A 21,366-nucleotide genomic window follows, 5' to 3' on the forward strand; every position below is an offset into this window, starting at 1 on the left:
ATATTTACAATCCCTCCCCCCCTTGATAAAATCTTCTTAAAAAAATATCGAGTACATTTTTCCCCTTCCTCAACTTCCTGTTCCCTGCTTCTTAAAATAGTTGCTTTACTTTTTATTTTGTTTAAAACCGACATTTCCCTTTTTATTTCTTTTATTTCTTCACTAAAATCTATGCCGTTGGTTAAAAGGTTAAAATAACGCTGTAGTCTCTTTTGCAGCCCCAACATGCACCGTCTTTCCCTATTCCTTTTCTCCTTCCCTATTTTCTTAAAAAAAGTCTGGGTCCTTTGTTTCACCATCTCCCACCACTGTGCGCGTGAATCGTAACAGTCTTGGAGGGTCTGCCAGAGACTGTACTGCTCCCTGTAACTCCTAACTATCTCTTTATCTTGTAACAGGGAGCAGTTCAGTCTCCACAGCCCTCCCCCTACAGTCACACCGGTGGGGAGAGACAGGGTGCAGGAGAGCATGAGGTGGTCAGAAAAGAACATGGGGGATAATGTAGCATCGCTTGGTGGGCAGTCTCTCGTAAAAATGTAGTCGATACGGGAGGCACGGGCGCAATCACCACTGAACCAGGTGAAGCCCTCCTCCCCTGGATGCGTTGTTTTAAAACAGTCGACTAATTTAAAATCCTTGACTATCCCCTGTAATAAAAGTGATGTCTTATCTAATTTAAAATCATCCCCCTTCCCTTTCCTATCTTTCCTATTTAAAACACAGTTAAAATCCCCTCCCACCACTAAAGGAGCCCTCCCTAACATGTGGGGCTGCAGGTCTTCTAAAAGGTCGTACCTGTCATTTTTATCATTAAAACCATAAATATTTAAAATGTTAAAGTCCGTCCCTAAAAAAGTCAGGTTTGCTAAAAGAGCCCGTCCGTCTCGCACCACTGTGCTGCCCTTCACCAGAATATGGGGGTTTTTAATTAAAATGGCAACACCGTCGGCTCTGTTGTAGTGTGAGCCGCTCCAGAGAGAGGGACCCGCAGCCCATCGCTGCTCCCAATCTCTGTAGGATTTCATAAACGGCAAAGCACACTCTTGTAGTAAAAACACATCTGACTTTATATCTTTTAAAAAGGACAAGACGCTCTCTGCTCTAGTGGAGGCTCTCACACTTCTAACATTAATGGTTGAAATGGTAAGAGCCATGAGCATTTATGGTTTTAAAACAGGTACTTCATTTAAAAAGTCATTTAAAAGAGACTACTGAAATAAAAACAGTTTAAAAAGGCATTTAAAAGTTACTAAAGTAACTGTGACACCTGCTCTTCCTTAATCTCCATTATTTTGGAGAGAGGAGGTGAGCTGGTGCCTCCTGCCGCTGGTTCCCCACAGTCACATGCTGTGGGGGCCTTAGGCGTTGATGATGTAAGCTTGAATTGGAGGAAAGAAACTTCATTTGGAGAACCAGCGGGCCACAGCCGGTTCAGGTCTTCCGAGGAAGAACTGGCTGAACCTTGTGCGGCCCTCTGTTTTTTCTCTATCAATACAGACAGAGGAGACTCCGCAGGTCTTTTCCCCACCTGAGCGTTTGGGAGTGAGCCGGTTGACTCACCCCCGCTGGAGGCCCCTACACCTTCCTCCACCGTCACCATGGAGGAGTTGGTTTCCTCCTCCTCCTGCTCCACCACCATCTTGTTTCCTTGTTCAGGCTGGAGGGGTGTGGCCTCCAGCTCCTGCTGTGACTCCGCCCGGATGCTAGCCCCGCCCTCTGCAGCATAGCCATTCCCTGAGGCCGGCTGGAGATTTGAATCTCCCGCCGAAACCTCAGGGACCGCCCCTTCCTCCTCCATTTCCTTCTCCTTCTCCTGCTCCTCTTGGCCATGCTGCCTGGCGGCCATTTTGGTGGCCTTTAATTTGTTGGCAAATGATTTTGGGCAATCTCTGTAGAGATGAGAATTCTCACCACAAAGATTGCACCTTCTGCCATTGGGACACTCCTCATAAGTGTGCCCAATTTCTCTACACTTCCCACACACAATTTCTGCACATGCCTCTGCAAGGTGCCCAAACTTTCCGCACTTGCGGCATAGTTTGGGCATACCTTGGTAAAAGATGTAACCGCGGTTTTCACCCAGCACTATCATGGACGGTATCTGTCTCAGGCCTAAGTAACTGCTCGGGTCTTCCCATTGTTTAATGGGAACTCGCCACGAGCAGTTCCAAATGCCGTCCTCGTCCAGAACCTTGATAGGTGGGCTTTTAACGGTACAGAATCTAGCCAGCCATGTAACAATGTCTTCTCCTGTTACGGTTTCATTAAACATTCTGACAATCACCACTTTATGTGAATTATCAGAAAGTTTTTCCACCTTAAACATGGAGAACTGGTCCTTAATATTTTCATAACGAGTCCAAAAATCTTTCAGCAGGGAAGCAGAGCGGAAGCTAACATCAAAACCTTTATTTCCGGGCAGAGTCAATAAGCAGTTCAAATCGGCAGGTGTAAAAGCGAGGGCACCTTGTAATAGCTTCCTGGAGAAGTCCAGACGGGACATCCCCAGAAGCTTACCCTCCACTTCTTTAAATACTAGGCGCACGCTGTGGTGCCTCCGCATGCCGGCACGAGCAGCCGACATGCTGAGAGGCACCGGGTGGCCTCGGTAAAAACCGAGCCTCAATAAAACCACTAAAACAATAAATACAATAAGTATCTAAAATTCTAAAACAAATAAATTAAAAAGGATTGTACTTACCGTGGGTGTTGGGGTTCTCCCCCTTCAGCCAAGATGGAATGGAAGCCGTCAGACGAAAACCCCAATGAGCCCCAGACGAAGCAGGATCAGAGCCTACTGCCTAAGACTCTTTTTCACCGAACCGGGACAAGTACAATCTTCTCTCGGGAGGCAAGGACCAGGGTCACAAAGACCAAGATCTCGCACCGCCAGAGAGTCGACCGCTGTCTTAGCCAAAAGGCCGAGAAGCGATAAGAACAGATACTACACTTGATCTTAGCCAAAAGGCCGAGAAGCGATAACCCGAATATCGCCACCTGGTTGCGGGGCCCTTCTTTTTACTATGTAGCTACTAAGCGGCGAAGCCAACAGATGTCCCACCCATTTAACGTCACCCTACTCTAGCCATTGTTCAAAGAGGTCTGTCTTTTACCATTATTCCTTACAAACTTTTTTTTTTTTTTTTTACTGTTTTCTTTTGTCATCATTCCTTCATAGTCTATTTTTTTATTATTATTATTATTATTATTATTATTTATTGATTCATTCATGTTTTCATTCTCTCTCTCTCTCTGTCTTTTTTTTTTTTTTTTTTTCCTTTGGTACTGAGATGAGCAGCTTCGCTAAAAGCAAAGCTTTCAAAAAATAAGCAATACTCGTCAACGTTCCCCTCCACGGAAATCTTTAGTAAAAGGCGAAAGATTTATACGTGAATGAAGAGAAACCCGAGCTATACCCATAACCCACCAAACCCCTCCGAGGTCCAGAAAGGGCCGAGGCAGCTGGAGGAAGGCAGGGAGCAAGGGCAGATTGAGAGGGAAGACAACCTTCAACTTTTTTGTCTTCTCCTCCAGTTAAAACGCACGAGTCCTGATGACGTCACACCTGAGCGGGACGGTCGTCCTTGCCTAAAGAGCAGAAGGGGACACAAAAGAACACAAAGAGACAAGCCAAACAACATATCGAGTTAAAAAAAAAAAAAAGTTAAAAAAAAAAAAAAAAAAAAAAAAAAAAAAAGAACAAAAACGGAGGGAAAACGGAAAACGCGCGAAAAAGACCCTCCCCTGCCAGCGAGTACAGAATTAAATAAATAAATAAACAAACAGAAGAAGAAAACAACACAAGCATGCATGGGTTCACTTCAAAACACAAGCAGAAAAAAAAACAAGACAGATCACAGGAACTGACCATCCCCCGATCAATTCCAGCCCTCTTGAGCACTTAGCCAACGACCCAGTCGTTTCTTCTTTCTTTGCACCGCTGTAAGGAAGGTGCACCGCTCCTGGAGGTACTGCAATACCAGGTCGATGCGTGGAGCAGAAGGAGCAAGCTCCTGTTCTGGCTCCCTGTTCTAAAAATCCATTTAATATGTAGCCCTCATATAGAGGGCGTATCAGATATTAAACTGATAAGAACAGATACTACACTTGATCTTAGCCAAAAGGCCGAGAAGCGATAACCCGAATATCGCCACCTGGTTGCGGGGCCCTTCTTTTTACTATGTAGCTACTAAGCGGCGAAGCCAACAGATGTCCCACCCATTTAACGTCACCCTACTCTAGCCATTGTTCAAAGAGGTCTGTCTTTTACCATTATTCCTTACAAACTTTTTTTTTTTTTTTTTACTGTTTTCTTTTGTCATCATTCCTTCATAGTCTATTTTTTTATTATTATTATTATTATTATTATTATTTATTGATTCATTCATGTTTTCATTCTCTCTCTCTCTCTGTCTTTTTTTTTTTTTTTTTTTCCTTTGGTACTGAGATGAGCAGCTTCGCTAAAAGCAAAGCTTTCAAAAAATAAGCAATACTCGTCAACGTTCCCCTCCACGGAAATCTTTAGTAAAAGGCGAAAGATTTATACGTGAATGAAGAGAAACCCGAGCTATACCCATAACCCACCAAACCCCTCCGAGGTCCAGAAAGGGCCGAGGCAGCTGGAGGAAGGCAGGGAGCAAGGGCAGATTGAGAGGGAAGACAACCTTCAACTTTTTTGTCTTCTCCTCCAGTTAAAACGCACGAGTCCTGATGACGTCACACCTGAGCGGGACGGTCGTCCTTGCCTAAAGAGCAGAAGGGGACACAAAAGAACACAAAGAGACAAGCCAAACAACATATCGAGTTAAAAAAAAAAAAAAGTTAAAAAAAAAAAAAAAAAAAAAAAAAAAAAAGAACAAAAACGGAGGGAAAACGGAAAACGCGCGAAAAAGACCCTCCCCTGCCAGCGAGTACAGAATTAAATAAATAAATAAACAAACAGAAGAAGAAAACAACACAAGCATGCATGGGTTCACTTCAAAACACAAGCAGAAAAAAAAACAAGACAGATCACAGGAACTGACCATCCCCCGATCAATTCCAGCCCTCTTGAGCACTTAGCCAACGACCCAGTCGTTTCTTCTTTCTTTGCACCGCTGTAAGGAAGGTGCACCGCTCCTGGAGGTACTGCAATACCAGGTCGATGCGTGGAGCAGAAGGAGCAAGCTCCTGTTCTGGCTCCCTGTTCTAAAAATCCATTTAATATGTAGCCCTCATATAGAGGGCGTATCAGATATTAAACTGATAAGAACAGATTTTTTTCTTTCGAAAAAAGTTTTATTGTCACCTTTACATTTTTTTTTTTTTTAAAAACCAAGTGAACATTTTTACAATTTACATACATTTAAAACAATACATTCATGAAATTAAAACAAGCCTTTTTTTCATTTCCTTTTTTTAAAAATCCTTTTCACATAGTTCATTAAAACCACATTTTCCCCTCCCCATGTATTTTTTATTAAACTCCATTAAAATTCATAATAATACAAAACAAATGAAATCGAGTAAAATAAAATACATGATAAAACATCTCTTCTCACAACACTGACAACTTTTTTTGTGTGTTTTTGACATTGTCCTTTTTTTTTTTTTTTTTTTTTTTTTGCGTGTGTGTGTGTGTGTGTGTACGTGTTTTGGGAATAAAAGGGTCCATGTCCGTGTGGTTAAAAGGTTCATGCTGAAAAGGTATAAAAGGAATTGTAATAGTCCGTAAAAACGAGTAAAATTGTCCTTTGTGCAGAACCGGGGTGAGCCCCTATCAAGCAGGCACCACCCCGCTCCTCAGAAGAACGCCGCTGTCGTTTCTGGGCTCAGAGGAGATCCCCCCCTGTGCCCGCTGCTCCTTTTACTGTGTCCGTATTACCGGGGTGCATTTACGGGAGCCAGGAGCCGTGGTGGTCTGGACCCCCCTGCGTGAGACCCCGGCCCCCTCCTCCGAATGTCGCCGTGCGGTGTCCCCTGCAGCGAAGATGTAACCAGCGCCGACAGTGCGTGCAGGGGCACCGTCACGCGCTTCCCCACCAGCAGGTTGCGGGAGGTCCAAATGGCGGCCTTGACGTGGTTCAGGGTGGACCAGAGCGCTGCAAAGTCGGCTGCTGGTATCTTGTCGAGGCCCTGGCCCACCCCGTTTACCGCTACCCGGTAAACCGTCGGCAGGACCTCCCCTGCTGGCAGGCACGGGCATTGCAGGGGGCCGGTTAAGGCCCACAGGTCCCTCGCCACGCTGCACTCCCAGAGCACATGCCGCACGGTCTCGGGCTCGCCACACCCGGGCCGCGGGCAGATGGGGTTCGTTGCCATGCCCCGGGAATGCATCACGGCCCTGACCGGGAGGATCTCATGGGCAGCCATCCACGACAGGTCCTTATGCTTGTTCTGAAGAGCGGGGTGGGCGGCGTTCCTCCAAACTTGTCTGGCCTCACCGAGTGTGAGGCCGGGAACTGGGCTCACCTCCTCCCGGTCCTGCACAAGAGAGACAAGACACTTGGCATTAGTTAAAACGGTGACCTCTTCTTTTTCTAAAACATACTTGTTTAAAAACTTCCTGATAAAATCATATTCTTTTGGCAGATTAAAAGACACAGGTGTTCTAAGATCTGGGCTTAAAATCTTGAGGCGTTGCAAGTACGACCCCATCCAGAACCTCGCCATCACTGCTGTCTTGTTTTGTCTGGAGGGGTCTGTCGCATACTTTACGTGCAAAGCAGCGAACTTGCTCCCTAAAAACAGGTGGGGGTCTGGGAGTCCCTTCCCTCCGTTTTCCGGTCTTTTCTTCACCTCGGCCCTCCTCAGTCTCTCCCACTTGGACCCCCACAGAAAATAAAAGATCGCCCGGTCCAGACCTAAAAGAAATTGTCTCGGGGGACTAAAAACAGAACACAATAGTAACAGCAAGGGTAAAATCACAGCTTTAATAATTAAAATCTTGCCCTCTATTGTCAACTGTCTTAGTCCCCAAAATCCCAAATGCTGTCTAACTCTACCTAAAGCGTCAGTCCAGTTGCCCCGTCCACCACCCTCTTTGTCGAATTTGAGTCCTAAAATTTTAATATCAGTTACTTTAAAAACAACGTCCAGGTCAGTTGGTATGTTCCCTCTAGGCCCAAAGAGCTGGGCCTCGGACTTGCTCCTATTGAGCTTAGCGCCCGAGGCCCTTCCAAACCAGTCAGTCACGTCCAATGCTCTTTGGACCGATAAAAAGTCAGAACATAAAAGCGTGACGTCGTCCATAAAAAGTGTGCAGGTCGCCGTCAGTCCACCTGGCAAGTCTAGTCCTTTGATCCATTTATCCTTTCTCAAGATCTGCGCCAACGGCTCTATACATGCCACGTACAGAAGCGGAGATAACGAACACCCTTGGCGGACGCCAGAGCGTACACTGATCGCTTTTGTGAGGTGCCCGTTTACACGAATTTTGCTGCTGATGTCTTTATAAAGCAGCTCCACCCACTTAATAAACCTCCCTGGGAACCCCATTTTTTGCAGTACCTGGAACAGGTACTGGTGCGAGACCCGATCAAAGGCTTTCTCAAAATCTAAATTTAGAACTATCAGTCGGATGTTTCTGTCTCTCGCAAAACAGATGGCGTCTCTAACCAACACTAGGCTGTCTGTGATCTTCCTTCCGGGCACGGCGCAGGCTTGATCCGGGTGGATCACGTCCTCTAAAACCAAAGACATACGTCTGGATAAAATCTTACTAAAAAGTTTACAATCATAGTTTAAAAGGGTTATCGGTCGCCAGTTTCTTAAGTCGGTCTTGTCGCCCTTCTTATAAAGTAAACTAACTATACCTACTCTAAAACTGTCTGGAAGTCGGTCGAAGTTCTCAAATTCTTTAAAAACCGTCAAGATGTCAGTTGATAAAATGTCCCAAAAGGTCAAATAAAATTCCACGGGGAGTCCATCCTCTCCCGGGCACTTACCTTTTTTAAAACCTTTAAGACATTTAAAAGCTTCTTCACCTGTAAAAACTTTTGTTAAAACATCCTGACCGCTTATGTTTTTATCTAAAAAACTTAAAACTTCGTTCATTGTTTTGGGTTGTACACTTTTTTCTCTAAATAGTTCTTCATAAAATTCTTCTGTTGCCTTTAAAATCCCTCCCGTTGTTTTTTCCTCCCTCCCATCTTTTGTTATATTTACAATCCCTCCCCCCCTTGATAAAATCTTCTTAAAAAAATACCTTGTGCACTTCTCCCCTTCTTCCACTTCCTGCTCCCGACTTCTTAAAATAGTTGCTTTACTTTTAATTTCATTTAAAACCGACATTTCCCTTTTCACCTCTGTAACTTCCTCACTAAAATCTATGCCATTTGATAAAAGGTTAAAATACCGTTGTAGTCTCTTTTGCAGCCCCAACATGCACCGTCTGTCTTTGTTTTTCCTCTCTTTTCCTATTTTCTTAAAAAAAGTCTTGGTCCTTTGTTTAACCATCTCCCACCACTGTGCCCGTGAATCGTAGCAGTCTTGGAGGGTCTGCCAGAGACTGTACTGCTCCCTGTAACTCCTAACTATCTCTTTATCTTGTAACAGGGAGCAGTTCAGTCTCCACAGCCCTCCCCCTACAGTCACACCGGTGGGGAAGGACAGGGTGCAGGAGAGCATAAGGTGGTCAGAAAAGAACATGGGGGATAATGTAGCATCGCTTGGCGGGCAGTCTCTCGTAAAAATGTAGTCGATGCGGGAGGCGCGGGCGCAATCACCACTAAACCAGGTGAAGCCCTCCTCCCCTGGATGCATTGTTTTAAAACAGTCGACTAATTTAAAATCCTTAACTAACCCTTGTAATAAAAACGATGTCTTATCTAGTTTAAAATCATCCCCCTTCCCTTTCCTATCTTTCCTAGTTAAAACACAGTTAAAATCCCCTCCCACTACTAAAGGTACCCTCCCTAGCATGTGGGGCTGCAGGTCCTCTAAAAGGTCGTACCTGTCATTTTTATCATTAAAACCATAAATATTTAAAATGTTGAAGTCCGTCCCTAAAAAAGTCAGGTTTGCTAAAAGAGCCCGTCCGTCTCTCACCACTGTGCTGCCCTTCACCAAGATATGGGGGTTTTTAATTAAAATGGCAACGCCGTCTGCTCTGTTGTAGTGTGATCCGCTCCAGAGAGAGGGACCCGCAGCCCATCGCTGCTCCCAATCTCTGTATGATTTCATAAACGGCAAAGCACACTCTTGTAATAAAAACACATCTGACTTTATATCTTTTAAAAAGGACAAGACGCTCTCTGCTCTAGTGGCGGCTCTCACACTTCTAACATTGATAGTTGAGATGGTAAGAGCCATGAGCATTTATGGTTTTAAAACAGGTACTTCATTTAAAAGAGACTACTGAAATAAAACAGGTTAAAAGGCATTTTAAAAGTTACTTAAAGTAACTGTGACACCTGCTCTTCCTTTATCTCCATTAATCTGGAGAGAGGAGGTGAGCTGGTGCCTCTTGCCTCTGGTTCCCCACAGTCACATGCTGTGGGGGCCTTGGGCGTCGATGATGTTAGCTTAAACTGGAGAAAAGAAACTTCATTTGGAGAACCAGCGGGCCACAGCCGGTTCAGGTCTTCTGAGGAAGAACTACCTGAACCCCGTGCGGCCCTCTGTTTCTTCTCCGTCAATATAGACAGAGGAGACTCTGCAGCTCTTTTCCCCACCTGGGCGTTTGGGAGGGAGCCGGTTGACTCACCCCCGCTGGAGGCCACTACACCTTCCTCCACCGTTACCATGGAGGAGTTGGTTTCCTCCTCCTCCTGCTCCACCACCATTTTGTCACCTTGTTCTGGCTGGAGGGGTGTGGCCTCCAGTTCCTGCTGTGACTCTGCCTGGTTGTTAGCCCCGCCCTCTGCAACATGGCCATTCCCTGAGGCCGGCTGGAGATTTGAATCTCCCGCCAAAACCTCAGGGACCGCCCCTTCCTCCTCCACTTCCTTCTCTCTCTCCTGCTCCTCTTGGCCATGCTGCCTGGCAGCCATTTTATTAGCCTTTAGCTTGTTGGCAAAAGATTTGGGGCAATCTCTGTAGAGATGGGAATTTTCACCACAAAGATTGCACCTTCTGCCATTGGGACACTCCTCATAAGTGTGCCCAATTTCTCTACACTTCCCACAAACAATTTCTGCACATGCCTCTGCAAGGTGCCCAAACTTTCCGCACTTGCGGCATAGTTTGGGCATGCCTTGGTAAAAGATGTAACCGCGATTTTCCCCCAACACTATCATGGACGGTATCTGTCTCAGGCCTAGGTAACTGCTCGGGTCTTCCCATTGTTTAATGGGAACTCGCCACGAGCAGTTCCAAATGCCGTCCTCATCCAGAACCTTGATAGGTGGGCTTTTAACGGTACAGAATCTAGCCAGCCATGTAACAATGTCTTCTCCAGTCACAGTTTCATTAAACATTCTGACAATCACCACTTTATGTGAATTATCAGAAAGTTTTTCCACCTTGAACATGGAGAACTGGTCCTTAACATTTTCAAAACGAGTCCAGAAATCTTTTAACAGGGAAGCAGAGCGGAAGCTAATGTCAAAACCTTTGTTTCCAGGCAGAGTCATTAAACAGTTCAAGTCAGCAGGTGTGAAGGCGAGGGCACCTTGAATTAGCTTCCTGGAGAAGTCCAGACGGGACATCCCCAAGAGCTTACCCTCCACCTCTCTGAATAATAGGCGCACGCTGTGGTGCCTCCGCATGCCGGCACGAGCAGCCGACATGCTGAGAGGCACCTGGTGGCCTTAGCTCCAGTAAAAAACTAAAACAATAAATACAATAAATAAGTAAAATTCTAAAACAAGTAAAAGGGATTGTACTTACCTTACGGTGTTGGGGTTTTCCCCCTTCAGCCAAGATGGAACGAAAGCCGTCAGACGAAAACCCCAATGAGCCCCAGACGAAGCAGGATCCCGAGCCTACTGCCTAAGGCTCTTTCTCACCGAACAGGGACAAGTACAATCTTCTCTCAGGCGGCAAGGACCAGGGTCACAAAGACCAAGATCTCGCACCACCAGAGAGTCGACCGCTGTCTTAGCCAAAAGGCCGAGAAGCGATAACCCGAATATCGCCACCTGGTTGCGGGGCCCTTCTTTTTACTATGTAGCTACTAAGCGGCGAAGCCAACAGATGTCCCACCCATTTAACGTCACCCTACTCTAGCCATTGTTCAAAGAGGTCTGTCTTTTACCATTATTCCTTACAAACTTTTTTTTTTTTTTTTTACTGTTTTCTTTTGTCATCATTCCTTCATAGTCTATTTTTTTATTATTATTATTATTATTATTATTATTATTATTATTATTTATTGATTCATTCATGTTTTCATTCTCTCTCTCTCTCTGTCTTTTTTTTTTTTTTTTTTTCCTTTGGTACTGAGATGAGCAGCTTCGCTAAAAGCAAAGCTTTCAAAAAATAAGCAATACTCGTCAACGTTCCCCTCCACGGAAATCTTTAGTAAAAGGCGAAAGATTTATACGTGAATGAAGAGAAACCCGAGCTATACCCGTAACCCACCAAACCCCTCCGAGGTCCAGAAAGGGCCGAGGCAGCTGGAGGAAGGCAGGGAGCAAGGGCAGATTGAGAGGGAAGACAACCTTCAACTTTTTTGTCTTCTCCTCCAGTTAAAACGCACGAGTCCTGATGACGTCACACCTGAGCGGGACGGTCGTCCTTGCCTAAAGAGCAGAAGGGGACACAAAAGAACACAAAGAGACAAGCCAAACAACATATCGAGTTAAAAAAAAAAAAAAGTTAAAAAAAAAAAAAAAAAAAAAAAAAAAAAAAGAACAAAAACGGAGGGAAAACGGAAAACGCGCGAAAAAGACCCTCCCCTGCCAGCGAGTACAGAATTAAATAAATAAATAAACAAACAGAAGAAGAAAACAACACAAGCATGCATGGGTTCACTTCAAAACACAAGCAGAAAAAAAAACAAGACAGATCACAGGAACTGACCATCCCCCGATCAATTCCAGCCCTCTTGAGCACTTAGCCAACGACCCAGTCGTTTCTTCTTTCTTTGCACCGCTGTAAGGAAGGTGCACCGCTCCTGGAGGTACTGCAATACCAGGTCGATGCGTGGAGCAGAAGGAGCAAGCTCCTGTTCTGGCTCCCTGTTCTAAAAATCCATTTAATATGTAGCCCTCATATAGAGGGCGTATCAGATATTAAACTGATAAGAACAGATACTTTCTGTCAGCCAGCCCCAGTCGCCTTCCCGGCCCAGGCCTCAATCAAGCATACTGTCCACACAGCCAAGAGCACGACAGAAACAGACACAAACAGTGCCCGAACCGCCGCTCCAAGGCCGTGGATCGCAACCCAAACCAATCAGCAACCAAGCGAGCAGTCCAAGCAGCTCCCCACCGGGGATTGACCGCAAAGACAAACACCATCCAAACCCCGTCGCCGGAGAGCAGGACGGATAACTACACTTGATCTTAGCCAAAAGGCCGAGAAGCGATAACCCGAATATCGCCACCTGGTTGCGGGGCCCTTCTTTTTACTATGTAGCTACTAAGCGGCGAAGCCAACAGATGTCCCACCCATTTAACGTCACCCTACTCTAGCCATTGTTCAAAGAGGTCTGTCTTTTACCATTATTCCTTACAAACTTTTTTTTTTTTTTTTTACTGTTTTCTTTTGTCATCATTCCTTCATAGTCTATTTTTTTATTATTATTATTATTATTATTATTATTATTTATTGATTCATTCATGTTTTCATTCTCTCTCTCTCTCTGTCTTTTTTTTTTTTTTTTTTTCCTTTGGTACTGAGATGAGCAGCTTCGCTAAAAGCAAAGCTTTCAAAAAATAAGCAATACTCGTCAACGTTCCCCTCCACGGAAATCTTTAGTAAAAGGCGAAAGATTTATACGTGAATGAAGAGAAACCCGAGCTATACCCGTAACCCACCAAACCCCTCCGAGGTCCAGAAAGGGCCGAGGCAGCTGGAGGAAGGCAGGGAGCAAGGGCAGATTGAGAGGGAAGACAACCTTCAACTTTTTTGTCTTCTCCTCCAGTTAAAACGCACGAGTCCTGATGACGTCACACCTGAGCGGGACGGTCGTCCTTGCCTAAAGAGCAGAAGGGGACACAAAAGAACACAAAGAGACAAGCCAAACAACATATCGAGTTAAAAAAAAAAAAAAGTTAAAAAAAAAAAAAAAAAAAAAAAAAAAAAAGAACAAAAACGGAGGGAAAACGGAAAACGCGCGAAAAAGACCCTCCCCTGCCAGCGAGTACAGAATTAAATAAATAAATAAACAAACAGAAGAAGAAAACAACACAAGCATGCATGGGTTCACTTCAAAACACAAGCAGAAAAAAAAACAAGACAGATCACAGGAACTGACCATCCCCCGATCAATTCCAGCCCTCTTGAGCACTTAGCCAACGACCCAGTCGTTTCTTCTTTCTTTGCACCGCTGTAAGGAAGGTGCACCGCTCCTGGAGGTACTGCAATACCAGGTCGATGCGTGGAGCAGAAGGAGCAAGCTCCTGTTCTGGCTCCCTGTTCTAAAAATCCATTTAATATGTAGCCCTCATATAGAGGGCGTATCAGATATTAAACTGATAAGAACAGATTTTTTCTTTTTATCAGCCAGCGCGTTTATTTTCCATTTCCACAGGCCATACAACCATTTACACACTTGCATCCCACCACCAACACCCCAACATCCATTTCCCCAAAAACCCCAAAGAAAACCAACCCACCCCAAACCACAACCCACCCTATCCCCAACCTGCCCAAACAGCCCAAATTCAGTCTACCCCACCCCCCACCCTGTCAGCGGACGGACGGAGCGGACGTAGACCCCCACCCTCCCCCGGAGAGAGAGCGAGAGGACCTGCCCGCGAATGATCATCCGCGGGGCCACCAGGGCCTCCCCATCACCGTCGGGCCCGCGAAGCCGGACCTCTCTCCCCTGCCCCCCACGCCCACCCTGATGATTCCTTCTCCGGGCTCGCGCCCCGACTGAGAGACCGTGGCGTACCTCGCCTTAAAGGCGAGGAAGAGGTGCCTCGTGTCCGGCCGTGGCTCCGCTACCCTGAGGCACTCGCAGCGCGTGCCCCAGAGCACGCACTTGGCCACGGAGACGGCCGTCCACAGAGGCCTGGCCTCTCTGCGGGGCACGGCGCTCAATCCATGCCCGTACAGAATCATTTCCCTGGTCGGGACCGACCCGGCACCGGTTGACCTCCACCATCCCGAGACCGCCGCCCAGAAGCGAACCGCGACGGGGCAAGACCACATGGCGTGGTCTACGGTCTCCTCCCCGCCGCAGCCCATCGGGCACGCGGGGGTGTGGCTGATCCCGTGCCTGTGCAGGCGCTCCCTGACCGCGAGGCGGTCGAGGGCGGCCAACCAGTGCAGGTCCTTGCTGGCCCCGTCCAACCAGCCGGGTTGTAGGGCCGCCCAACGTAAGTTGGGCGCCCTCGGCGGGCGTATCCTCGCGCCCTCCCCGGCTCCGTCCCGCCACCGCGCGTAAAGGCGCCGGTGGTCGAGCACGGCGCCGTCCTCCGTGCACCACGGGTGGTCCTTCACAAAGTCGGCCGCCCTGGCGTAATGCCAGGGTCGGTCGACGGACCACGGCGCCATCCCGTTCCAGGGGATCGCCCTTCTCAGGGCGAACCCCAGCCAGAACCTCGCGAACAGGGTGGCGGGGTGTCCTCCGTGGCCCTCGACCAGCCTCGCCAGGAAGGCCACGAACAAAGTCGCGGCCTTCACCGGCGCGCAGAACACCCCTCTACCTCCCCTGGCGACCGGGAGGTACATGGTCGTCCTAGCGACCTGCTCGTACCTCCCGCCCCACACAAAGGTGAAAACGCACCTTTCTACCCGTCTTCCCGTCACGAAAGGGATTGGGAAGACGTAGGCCAGGTGGTTCAGGCCAGCCAGCAAGTCCGAGTTCACGACCAGGACCCTGCCGGACAACGAGAGATCCCTCTCGCTCCAGCGTGCCGCCCTGACCTGCAGCTTCGCTAACGCCGCGTCCCAGTTCTTCTGGGCCGAGTCCTCCCTCCAGAAGGTGACCCCCAGTATCCTGAGGCCACCCTCGCAGAGCGAGTACCCGCCGGGGACGTCGGCCCTCCCGGCCCATCCCCCGACATACAACACGGCCGATTTGGCCCTGTTGATGCGGGCTCCGGTCACAACCGAGAACTCCTCCAGAATCCGTCCTGTGACATCAAAGTCCCGGTCCTTTCCCAGGAAGAGGGTGGCGTCGTCGGCGTAAATCGCCACCTTCGCGCTGAGACCCCTTCCTCCTGGGATGTGCAGGCCGCCGAAAGCAGGCTCTCGTCGCAGCCGCTCGACCAGCGTCTCGATGTACAGGACGTAGAGCAGGGGAGAAAGCGGGCACCCCTGTCGTACCCCTCCCTTCTGCTCGACCTCGGCCGAGAAGTGGCCGTTTACTCCCACCTTGCTGGTGACTTCTGTGTACAGAAGTCGTACTAGGGCTAGGAAGCCTGGGCCCACGCCCATCTTCCGCAGAACTGCGAAGAGGAAGGCGTGGTTAACCCGGTCGAAGGCCTTCTCCTGGTCCAGACTCAGCACCGCCAGGGGCACCCGGCGCTGCTCCGCCCAGGCAATGGCGTCCCGAACGAGCGCCAAGTTCATACTGCCTGTGCGTCCGGGCACCCCGCAGGTTTGATCCGGACGGACCAGGGAGGCCATGACTCCCTTGAGGCGTCGGACCAGCACCTTGGCAAAGATCTTATAATCAACTGTCAGCAATGTTATAGGCCTCCAGTTTGCCAAGTCGGTCCTGTCTCCCTTCTTGTACAGAAGGGTGACATGCCCCTTCCGAACAGAGGGTGGGAAAAGTCCCAAACCTCCGGCCTCTGCGTACATGTCCAGCAGTTCCGGACCTATCAGGGGCCAAAAGCTCCTGTAGAACTCTACAGGCAGCCCGTCACCTCCGGGGGCCACGCCGCCTTTCAGGGAGAGCATTGCGCTCTCCACCTCTGCGGGGGTGACGTTTCCCTCCAGGAGGGCCCTTTCCTCTTCCGACAGCCGTCCCTCCACGGCGTCCAGGAAGGCAAGAGCCCCGTCTCCCGGTACGTCCCGGGCCTGGAACATTCTGGCGAAATAAGCCGCAGCCGCCACCAACATTCCGTCGGTGTCCTCATGGAGCGTCCCGTCTTCCGACTTGAGCCCCGGGATGTGCACCCTAGCCTGCCTCTTCTTGACAGAGTCAAAGAAGAAGCGCGTAGGGCGCTCATCCTCCCTGATCCGTTGGTGCTGAGCCTGTCTGCAGTACCCGCGTGCCTGGGCCTCGTGGTAAAACCTCAAGGCCTCACTGGCTTCCCGGATCCGGACTTGATTCCGGTCCCGCCAGGCGGCTCGCAGGTCGCACGACCACCTCCGGATCGCCCGCTCTCTCCTCCGAGCGGCCGCGTTCGCCCACCACCGGCAGAGGGTGGCGACCTTTTCCTTCAGGTCTTCCCACCACTCCCCCGCCGTGGCATAGAGGACCTTCATCCTCTTCCATGTGGGGTAGAGGGTCCGGAAAACGGCGCAAAAGGCCGGATCCCGTAGGAGGGCGACATTCATCCTCCATACCCCCTTCCCACGCCCCCCCCCCTGCATGCGCAGGGCAACTCCCACGTAACAGTGGTCGGAGCCCCAGAACGGTCTGGACCAACACGCTAAGATGTCAGCTCCGTTCCGGACAAAGATGTAGTCCAGGCGGGAGGCGTCACCCCTGGAATTACACCAGGTGTGTCCTCCCCCCTGGGGCTCGACGACCCTGTACGAATCGACCAGCCCGGCAGTCTGCACTATTCTTGCTAGTTCCAACCCCCCGGCCCCTGTGTCGAGGTCCACGTTAAAGTCCCCGCCTACGACGAGGACCTTGTTCGTGAACAACAGGGGCTCCAGGTGGGTAAAGAACCCTCGCCGACCGGCCGGGCTGGCAGGAGCATACACTCCTATTGCCCTGAGGGCAATCCCCCTCCATTCCCCGTCTACGCAAATGATGCGTCCTGGCACCGGGGACTGAACGGTCAGGACCGAGAAGTCCCCGGAGCCAAACAAAATGCCCACTCCGTCCGCCACTCCTTCCCCCACCCCCCACACCGAGGGGCCCGCCTTCCACTGGGCCGAATACAAGCTTGCGTCCCGCTGCGAGGTCAAGTGGCACTCCTGCACAAACAGGACCTCGCAGCGGAACGCTCGCAAGCTCCGGAAGACGGCCTCCCGCTTAACCCCATCCCTGATGCCCCTGACGTTGAGGGACCCCACCGTCAGTCTACACATATCTAAAACGGTGGAGTCCCTCCCTCCCCCCTCCCGCCGTACCCAGAAAACGGATCCCCACCCCCCAACCCCACCCAACCCCGCAAAAACCCACCCCAACCCAACAAAGTCCCACACACCCACAAAACCCCACAAAAACGCCCCATAAACCCCCCACCCACAACAAAACCACCCCAAACCAACACAGTCCCACAAAACCCCCCACCCGCAAAAGCCCACCCACAACAAACACAGTCCCACAAAATCCCCCCCTCCCGCAAAGGCCCACCCACAACGAACACAGTCCCACAAAATCCCCCCTCCCGCAAAGGCCCACCCACAACGAGCACAGTCCCACAAAATCCCCCCTCCCGCAAAGGCCCACCCACAACGAACACAGTCCCACAAAATCCCCCCTCCCGCAAAGGCCCACCCACAACGAACACAGTCCCACAAAAACCCCAATCCCGCAAAGGCCCACCCACAACGAACACAGTCCCACAAAATCCCCCCTCCCGCAAAGGCCCACCCACAACGAACACAGTCCCACAAAATCCCCCCTCCCGCAAAGGCCCACCCACAACAAACATAGTCCCACCAACACCCCGGCCCGCATAAACCCCCCCAAAACCAACACAGTCCCCCAACCCATTACCCACAAAAGTTCCACCCGCCCCAAAGAAACCCCACAGTCCCACATCCACCCACAAACCCCGCCCTCCACGCCGAAAACAAAGTCCCACTGTCCCCAATCACTCCCAACCCCTGCCCCATCCCCTAGGGGATAATGCGACTGGGCGGTCATTTGGTCTTCCCCTTCCCCTTACCCCCACCAGACCTCGACCGCCTGGTAGATACCCTCTCCCAACCCTCCTCAGACCGTTGACCCACCTCCTCCTGGTCAGATGAAGAGGAGCAGTCCAGCAGGGGCGGGGACCAGTCCGTGCTGGGGTCCTGGGGAGCGTCGTCCGCCCGCTGGCCCGGCCCCGGCAAAAGCACACTGGCCGGGTCGAGGAGGTCGAATTCCCGGGCCTCCTCAACCTTGGACCTTTTGGCCTTCTGGCCATCCTCCTCAGGCTGAGGGTCCCGTTCCCTGGTGGGCGCGGGGACAGGGGGATCCGACGCTGGCAGGCTGTCGGGGACGGCGATTGCCGCCCACCCGGGCCGCACGATGGGTGTACCGGGCTCCATCCCCTCCAACACCTCCGCCCAGTCCATGGGCGTCCAGGAATCGGGCAGCGGTGGGGCCGGCCCGAGGCCCGTGGACTCGCCGGCGGGGCCCGGCAGAGTCTCGGCGACGGCATCCTCCGGAGTAGGTGGCACCTCCTGCTGCCACTGCTGTCCCGCCGGCAGGTCCTCCGGGACCGGCTCGGCTGGAACTTCCGCGGATGGTGGGGGAGGCGGTGGCTGCTGCGGCGGCGTGGCGGGACGAGGTGGAGGGACCCCTCCGTGGTGGGCGGTGGAGGGCCCTGGATCTCCGTCGACCTCGACGGCGGGCTTGGACGGGCGTCCAGCAGGCACCCCGGCAGCCGGTGCAGCGATGTCCTCCTCAGACGGGGCACGGTCCCGGTTGACGGCCTGGAAATCGTCCGTGAAGAGGCTCGCATAGGTGCCGCGGCGGGAAGGGCAGGAACGGAAGAGGTGGCCCTCGCTCCCGCAGAGGCTGCAGGTCTTGGGGGCCCCGCACTCAGCCGTCCCGTGGTCCTCCGCTTGGCAGAACCTGCACCTCCGCCCCGTGCAGGCCTCCTTCGTGTGCCCCGGGCCGCCGCACCGGCGGCAGTAGAGGGGCTGCCCGGGGTAATGGAGGAACCCCCGGTGCGGGCCGATGGCGAAGCTCCCCGGGGGGTGGAGCAGTCCCCCGGGGACGGCCGGGTCCACCCGAAGCCGGACCAGGTACCTCCTCTTGCCGTTCCAGATCCCGAACCTGCCCTTCACCCTCTCCGCCGGCGACACCGAGGAGCAGTATCTCCCCAGGAAGGCCTGGACGATCCCATCCTCCACGTGCGGGTTGTAGATGTGGACCGTCACCGGGACCTCGTCCATCGCGAAGAGGGGGACGCAGCGGAGTCCCCGGAGCACCTCTTCCCCGATCCCTCTGCTGCACCGGGCGAACAGGGCAGTGCAGTCCGAATAGGCCGCCAGGGTGACGTCCATGAAACCCGCCGCCGCGAAGTCCTGGAGGCAGAAGATCTTGGATGGGCCCAGCCCCGCGAAGTCCCGAAGGATCCTCTGGACCACGAAGTCCCACCCGAACCTGGTCCTGTCCGCAGCCTCCGCCTCAGGAAGCAGCTCCAGCCGAACCGTGTTTTTAAGTCGCACCACTCGGGCCGACGTCGGCGCTCTCCCGGCCATGCTCTTTTAGTCAAAGCGTAGACCGTTCTTAAAAGAACAGATACTACACTTGATCTTAGCCAAAAGGCCGAGAAGCGATAACCCGAATATCGCCACCTGGTTGCGGGGCCCTTCTTTTTACTATGTAGCTACTAAGCGGCGAAGCCAACAGATGTCCCACCCATTTAACGTCACCCTACTCTAGCCATTGTTCAAAGAGGTCTGTCTTTTACCATTATTCCTTACAAACTTTTTTTTTTTTTTTTTACTGTTTTCTTTTGTCATCATTCCTTCATGGTCTATTTTTTTATTATTATTATTATTATTATTATTATTATTTATTGATTCATTCATGTTTTCATTCTCTCTCTCTCTCTGTCTTTTTTTTTTTTTTTTTTTCCTTTGGTACTGAGATGAGCAGCTTCGCTAAAAGCAAAGCTTTCAAAAAATAAGCAATACTCGTCAACGTTCCCCTCCACGGAAATCTTTAGTAAAAGGCGAAAGATTTATACGTGAATGAAGAGAAACCCGAGCTATACCCGTAACCCACCAAACCCCTCCGAGGTCCAGAAAGGGCCGAGGCAGCTGGAGGAAGGCAGGGAGCAAGGGCAGATTGAGAGGGAAGACAACCTTCAACTTTTTTGTCTTCTCCTCCAGTTAAAACGCACGAGTCCTGATGACGTCACACCTGAGCGGGACGGTCGTCCTTGCCTAAAGAGCAGAAGGGGACACAAAAGAACACAAAGAGACAAGCCAAACAACATATCGAGTTAAAAAAAAAAAAAAGTTAAAAAAAAAAAAAAAAAAAAAAAAAAAGAACAAAAACGGAGGGAAAACGGAAAACGCGCGAAAAAGACCCTCCCCTGCCAGCGAGTACAGAATTAAATAAATAAATAAACAAACAGAAGAAGAAAACAACACAAGCATGCATGGGTTCACTTCAAAACACAAGCAGAAAAAAAAACAAGACAGATCACAGGAACTGACCATCCCCCGATCAATTCCAGCCCTCTTGAGCACTTAGCCAACGACCCAGTCGTTTCTTCTTTCTTTGCACCGCTGTAAGGAAGGTGCACCGCTCCTGGAGGTACTGCAATACCAGGTCGATGCGTGGAGCAGAAGGAGCAAGCTCCTGTTCTGGCTCCCTGTTCTAAAAATCCATTTAATATGTAGCCCTCATATAGAGGGCGTATCAGATATTAAACTGATAAGAACAGATACTACACTTGATCTTAGCCAAAAGGCCGAGAAGCGATAACCCGAATATCGCCACCTGGTTGCGGGGCCCTTCTTTTTACTATGTAGCTACTAAGCGGCGAAGCCAACAGATGTCCCACCCATTTAACGTCACCCTACTCTAGCCATTGTTCAAAGAGGTCTGTCTTTTACTATTATTCCTTACAAACTTTTTTTTTTTTTTTTTTTACTGTTTTCTTTTGTCATCATTCCTTCCTAGTCTATTTTTTTTTATTATTATTATTATTTATTGATTCGTTCATGTTTTCATTCTCTCTCTCTCTCTCTCTCTGTCTGTCTGTCTTTTTTTTTTTTTTTTTTTTTGGTACTGAGATGAGCAGCTTCGCTAAAAGCAAAGCTTTCAAAAAATAAGCAATACTCGTCAACGTTCCCCTCCACGGAAATCTTTAGTAAAAGGCGAAAGATTTATACGTGAATGAAGAGAAACCCGAGCTATACCCGTAACCCACCAAACCCCTCCGAGGTCCAGAAAGGGCCGAGGCAGCTGGAGGAAGGCAGGGAGCAAGGGCAGATTGAGAGGGAAGACAACCTTCAACTTTTTTGTCTTCT

At 50.3% G+C, this 21,366-nt stretch overlaps 8 non-coding genes and 5 pseudogenes across 8 annotated transcripts; all 13 read right to left on the minus strand.

Moving 5' to 3' along the window:
- Positions 1 to 2,891: 2,891 nt before the first annotated feature.
- Positions 2,892 to 2,980, minus strand: LOC125802665 (U2 spliceosomal RNA; annotated as a pseudogene).
- A 316-nt stretch (positions 2,981 to 3,296) lies between these two features.
- On the minus strand, positions 3,297 to 3,413 carry LOC125802731 (U5 spliceosomal RNA). Its single transcript, XR_007439781.1, has one exon. It is a non-coding gene; the product is annotated as a U5 spliceosomal RNA (small nuclear RNA).
- Positions 3,414 to 3,946: 533 nt separating this feature from the next.
- LOC125802586 (U2 spliceosomal RNA) lies at positions 3,947 to 4,137 on the minus strand. Its single transcript, XR_007439697.1, has one exon. It is a non-coding gene; the product is annotated as a U2 spliceosomal RNA (small nuclear RNA).
- Positions 4,138 to 4,453: 316 nt separating this feature from the next.
- LOC125802732 (U5 spliceosomal RNA) lies at positions 4,454 to 4,570 on the minus strand. The gene has a single exon (XR_007439782.1). It is a non-coding gene; the product is annotated as a U5 spliceosomal RNA (small nuclear RNA).
- A 532-nt stretch (positions 4,571 to 5,102) lies between these two features.
- On the minus strand, positions 5,103 to 5,279 carry LOC125802573 (U2 spliceosomal RNA; annotated as a pseudogene).
- A 6,092-nt stretch (positions 5,280 to 11,371) lies between these two features.
- On the minus strand, positions 11,372 to 11,488 carry LOC125802733 (U5 spliceosomal RNA). Its single transcript, XR_007439783.1, has one exon. It is a non-coding gene; the product is annotated as a U5 spliceosomal RNA (small nuclear RNA).
- A 533-nt stretch (positions 11,489 to 12,021) lies between these two features.
- LOC125802576 (U2 spliceosomal RNA) lies at positions 12,022 to 12,226 on the minus strand (annotated as a pseudogene).
- Positions 12,227 to 12,771: 545 nt separating this feature from the next.
- Positions 12,772 to 12,888, minus strand: LOC125802734 (U5 spliceosomal RNA). The gene has a single exon (XR_007439784.1). It is a non-coding gene; the product is annotated as a U5 spliceosomal RNA (small nuclear RNA).
- A 532-nt stretch (positions 12,889 to 13,420) lies between these two features.
- On the minus strand, positions 13,421 to 13,594 carry LOC125802615 (U2 spliceosomal RNA; annotated as a pseudogene).
- Positions 13,595 to 19,536: 5,942 nt separating this feature from the next.
- LOC125802659 (U2 spliceosomal RNA) lies at positions 19,537 to 19,660 on the minus strand (annotated as a pseudogene).
- Positions 19,661 to 19,979: 319 nt separating this feature from the next.
- Positions 19,980 to 20,096, minus strand: LOC125802735 (U5 spliceosomal RNA). The gene has a single exon (XR_007439785.1). It is a non-coding gene; the product is annotated as a U5 spliceosomal RNA (small nuclear RNA).
- Positions 20,097 to 20,625: 529 nt separating this feature from the next.
- Positions 20,626 to 20,816, minus strand: LOC125802597 (U2 spliceosomal RNA). The gene has a single exon (XR_007439704.1). It is a non-coding gene; the product is annotated as a U2 spliceosomal RNA (small nuclear RNA).
- A 319-nt stretch (positions 20,817 to 21,135) lies between these two features.
- On the minus strand, positions 21,136 to 21,252 carry LOC125802736 (U5 spliceosomal RNA). Its single transcript, XR_007439786.1, has one exon. It is a non-coding gene; the product is annotated as a U5 spliceosomal RNA (small nuclear RNA).
- Between the last annotated feature and the right edge of the window lie 114 nt (positions 21,253 to 21,366).

The sequence above is a fragment of the Astyanax mexicanus genome, chromosome 6 (genome assembly GCF_023375975.1).
Source record: "Astyanax mexicanus isolate ESR-SI-001 chromosome 6, AstMex3_surface, whole genome shotgun sequence".
In the NCBI taxonomy this organism is placed as follows: Eukaryota; Metazoa; Chordata; class Actinopteri; order Characiformes; family Acestrorhamphidae; genus Astyanax; species Astyanax mexicanus.